Source organism: Arachis hypogaea, chromosome 9 (assembly GCF_003086295.3).
Source record: "Arachis hypogaea cultivar Tifrunner chromosome 9, arahy.Tifrunner.gnm2.J5K5, whole genome shotgun sequence".
Taxonomy (NCBI): Eukaryota; Viridiplantae; Streptophyta; class Magnoliopsida; order Fabales; family Fabaceae; genus Arachis; species Arachis hypogaea.
The window spans coordinates 39,432,993-39,437,751 of NC_092044.1; the positions used below are offsets into that span (position 1 = coordinate 39,432,993).

A 4,759-nucleotide genomic window follows, 5' to 3' on the forward strand; every position below is an offset into this window, starting at 1 on the left:
GATCACACAATGCTTTTTCAAGGCTAATATTCCCTATGATGCAGGGGATTTGGAAGCTCCCAAGATCTTTCATCTTGTAGAGAAGCTTCTTTTGAATGATGGCACTACATTCCTCAGTGAGCACCATAGTTTCCTTTTTTCCCTAGTTTCTTTTCCTTGTCATGAGCTTTTTTAGAAACTTGGCATAGAGTGGCATTTGCTCTAATGCCTCAGCAAAAGGTATGAGGATTTGAAGCTTCTTAAAGATCTCCAAAAACCTAGAAAACTGGCTATCTTTTCCATCTTTTCTCAGCCTTTGTGGATAGGGTGCTTTTGGTACATAGGGCTTCAAGACTTGCTTTGGTGGAACTGGTTCAGGGGTTGTTTCTTCCTTCTTGGTTTCTAAGTCACTTGCAGCTTCTTTTTCTTGCAAATTATGGTTTGAGGGTGTCTCCTCCACCACCTTTCCACTTCTTAGTATGATGGCCTTGCATTCCCCTCTTGGGTTAGCCATAGTATCACTTAAGAATGTATGTGTACGCATTGATATTTGTTTAGACAAGCACCCTAGTTGTGATTCCAGTTTTGAAATTGCTGCCTTTTGGTTCCTTATGTTGGATTTGGCCTCCTCTTAGATTACATCTATCTTTTTCTCAGCTTGCAATTGTCTCTCTTCAACTACTGCAAGACTCCCTTGCAATTGTGACATAGCAACCTCTAATTTTGCAAAGCTGTTGCTGTTATCACATGGTTGTGGGGGTGAGGATGATACATCTTGAGAATAGTTATTGTATGGTTGTTGGGTGGAGTGGTAGGGTGCATTTTGTGAGTTGTCATAGGGTCTATTATTGCTAGATTGGTGGTTGGAATTGTGGTTGTATTGGTTAGAGTGGTATGGTTTATGATCTTGGTTGTGGTTTTATTGGTTTTCCCACCCAAAATTTGGGTGGTTCTTCCAACCTGTGTTGTATGTTTTGACATTGGGGTCATATGGTAGTCTGAATGAATTGTTCACATAGTTGGCTTGCTCCCATTCACATTCAAGTTCTGGGGTATTTTCTTCTTGCATAGGTGCTTGTGCTTGGATAGTTGAAACTTGATTCTTCTCCATCTGCTTGGTTAGAGCTACTAGTTGAGTTGTGATCACCTTGTTTTGAGCCAGCAGAGCATCCATAGAGTTGAGCTCCATTACTCTTCTTCTTGGGTTTCTATCGGAGGCATAGAAGTACTCATTGTTGGCCACAGTTTCTATGATGTCCATGACCTCTTCAATTTTCTTCTTCTTGTTGAGAGAGCCTCCTGAAGAGTGATCTAGGGCCTTCTTTGATTCTTGTGACAATCCTTCATAGAAAATGTGCAGTTGTACTCATTCATTGAAAATGTCAGGAGGGCATTTTCTTGTCAACTCTTTGTATCTCTCCCAGGCCTCATAGAGAGTTTCACCATCTTGTTGTCTAAATATTTGCACCTCAACTCTCAATCTGTTAACTCTTTGGAGTGGGTAGAATCTTGCTAAGAACTTGTTCACGACTTCTTCCCAAGTTGTCAAACTCTCCTTAGGAAATGACTCTAACCACTTTGATGCCTTATCCCTGAGAGAAAACGGAAACAATATCAGCTTATAGGTATCTAGGTGGACACCATTAACCTTCACTGTATCACAAATCCTTAAAAATGTGGCTAGATGTTAGTGGGGTCTTCTTGTGTACTTCCTCCAAATGAGCAGTTGTTTTGAACAAGGGTAATGAGTTGAGGCTTTAACTGGAAATTATTAGCATGAATGGTTGGTTTTAGAATGCTGCTTCCACAATTTCCTGGGTTTGGATTGATGTAAGAGCCTATAACTATTCTCTCTTGCCCCACATGGTTACCAGCACCTTCCCCAACATGATTATGTATTTCCTCCCCTATAGTAACGTCTAGATCTTCCTCCACTGCTTCCTCTCCAACTATTCCTTTGCCTCTTACTTCCCTCATTAGTTTAAGGAAGGTCCTCTCAGGTTCACTATCAAAAGAAGTTGAAGTTTCTCCTCTTCTACCTATCATACATTCAGCAAATAACAAGCAGAGGACAAGTAAAGGAATCACTCTTGTTAAGATTAATGGTTAGATTAATTGGTGCAATTGATCAAACAGTTAGTGGATTAGTATGCCAAAATGAAAATATATAAAATGAATCAACTGGAAACTCAAATGCTAAAAAAATGAGAACTGAAATTAAAAGAATTAACAAGGTAAATACAAATGCTTAATCTAAATTCCCATCAATTTATTCATTGTCAATTCCAAACCAATCCCCGGTAACGGCCCCATAAAACTTGATGACCGGAATTTACTCACTATATAATGAATCCATTCTTTGACAAGCGCACCAATTATCGACAAGTAATAACCCACTAGGAGTGGGGTCGAATCCCACAGAGATTGGTCGATTGAGCAACTTTAATTAATGGGTGAATTAGTCAAGCTAATCAATAGAGATTGCTGAGAATAGAATTCTAAATTAGCAGAAATGTAAATGACTTAGAAGTAAAGAAAAGTAATAAAGTACAGAAAAGTAAATTGCAAGAATGTAAAGTGCTGAAACATAAATGACTGAATAGTAAATGGGGAATGGGTAATGATAGAAATTAAAGAAAAGTTATAAAGAACGGGGAAGATAAGAATAGGGAAAATTCATTGGGATTAGGAGATGTTGCTCTCTTTGGATTAAATTCAGCTCATCTCATCTTCAATCATGCAACTCATTGACCTCTTGGAAATCATGATTGATTGAATCCCAATCCCTTGGTGATTTAATCTCTCAAATCTTGATAATTAGCCAATTCCTTGGTCTAATTGCTCATGAAGAGAGATATGCTGGATCCCTGATTATACCACACATCCTCATAGATCCAAATAGTAGGTGGATTTTATGTCACCATATCCAATCCCAAAATCCATATCGACTCAAGTGAGAGAAGGGATTTCAAGCATGGTTTCATGTTTCTTTTTCCAAGGTTCCCATGAAACCCATTTTGCATTCAACCTCTTTCCCAAGATGATTGAACACTAGCATGAAGAACGAAATTCCTTTTAGCAAATCAAAGAGAAGATGAAGAGAAGAAGAAATTCACTATCATTAATCCATAAAGTGTAACAGAGCTCCCTCTCCCAATGATAGGGAGTTTAGCTACTCATAACTTAGAGAAAAGTACAAGAGATAGAGAAGATGAAGTGTAAAAGTAAAACTAGAGCTAACTATCCAATCCAACTTTCTAACCCACTTGCCAATCCCCTTTTCAGTACTATTAGGGGGTATATATACTACTCCTATCATTAGAATTAAAAAAATACAAAAGAGAAAAGAAAATTACAACTGAAAAGAAAAGGAAAAACTCATAAAATGAACCATGTGCCTGGCGTGTGACTGGCGTTTTAGTGGCGTGCCACACCTAGCTCCTCAGCTTGGCTTGGCGTGCTACGCCTAGCTCCCCAAGTGGCACGCCCAGGGTCTTTCCTTTGCTCAGCTAGCCTGGTGTGCCACGCCTTCAAGCTCAAGTGGCATGCCTATGGCCTTTTCTTTACTCAGCTAGCCTGGCGTGCCATGCCTTCATGCCCAAGTGGCATGCCCAGGGTTTTTTCTTCCTCCTCCCTTTCTGGATCTTTAAACTAACGTGGCACGCCCAGGTCTGGTGTGCCACGCCTTTAGTGAGACCCTTCTTCATCTTTCTAGAAACTTGAACTGGCGTGGCACGTCCATGTCTGGCGTGCCACGCCCATAATAAACACTTCATCCTTCCTCTCTGGACAATGATACTAGCGTGCCATGTCTAGTATGTGGCATGCCACGCCCTTGATGGAAACTTCATTCTTCCCTTCTAGAAAGTAACACCAGCGTGCCACACCCAGTAGTTGGCGTGCCACGCCCTTGATAATGCATGAATGAGTCCTTCTGGTCTAGTAACTGGCGTGCCATGCCCATCATTCAAGTGGCACGCCCGTGGATATCTTGTATTGGCGTGCTACGCTTTAAGTTCCAGGTGGCACGCCCATCGTTCTCCTTCCTTAGAAGCTTATGATGGCATGCCACGCCTTCTAGTTCAAGTGGCACGCCCTTGGTGCGAGTGATGTTGGCATGCCATGCCTCAATTATCCAGTGGCACGCCCTTCTTCATGTTGCCGTGGCGTGCTGCGCCTGAGGTTTCAAGTGGCACACCCGTAGTGAGTTGCATCTTTCCTTTTTGATCCAATGAACTAGTGTGCCACGCCTTCGAGTCCAAGTGGCACGCCCAAGACACTAACAAGGTTGGCGTACCACGCCTTCGAACCTAAGTGGCACGCCCAGTGTTGAACCTTCAACTCCCTTCTCTAGACCAATGAACTGGCGTGCCATGCCTTTGAACTCAAGTGGATCGCCCAGTGTTTATTAGGGAGTTAGCATGCCACCCCAGCCTAGCGTACCACGCCCCTTTGTGGTCTTCAAAAGTGCTCTCTGGAAAGAATAGTTGGCGTGCCACGCCTGGCCCTGGCATGCCACACCCATAGTAAAGCTCATTGTCCCTTCTCTGGAGTTTATAACTAGCGTGCCACGCCTTGGCCTTGCCGTGCCACGCCCGTTGAAAGCTCCATGGACATCTTCTCTGGATTTAGTAACTGGCGTGCCACGCCCTGTAGCTGGCGTGCCACGCCCATATAAACTCTTTCTCTATGCTTTCTAGACTTGTCAACTAGTGTGCCACGCCCCTTGGCTGGCGTGCCACGCCCATTCATTTTGTTGGCGTTCGCATCAAGTGAGACG

General features: G+C 42.7%; 1 non-coding gene across 1 annotated transcript; it reads left to right on the forward strand.

The window, feature by feature from the left end:
- Positions 1-1,355: 1,355 nt before the first annotated feature.
- LOC112713473 (small nucleolar RNA R71) lies at positions 1,356-1,462 on the forward strand. Its single transcript, XR_003158445.1, has one exon. It is a non-coding gene; the product is annotated as a small nucleolar RNA R71 (small nucleolar RNA).
- Positions 1,463-4,759: the final 3,297 nt, after the last annotated feature.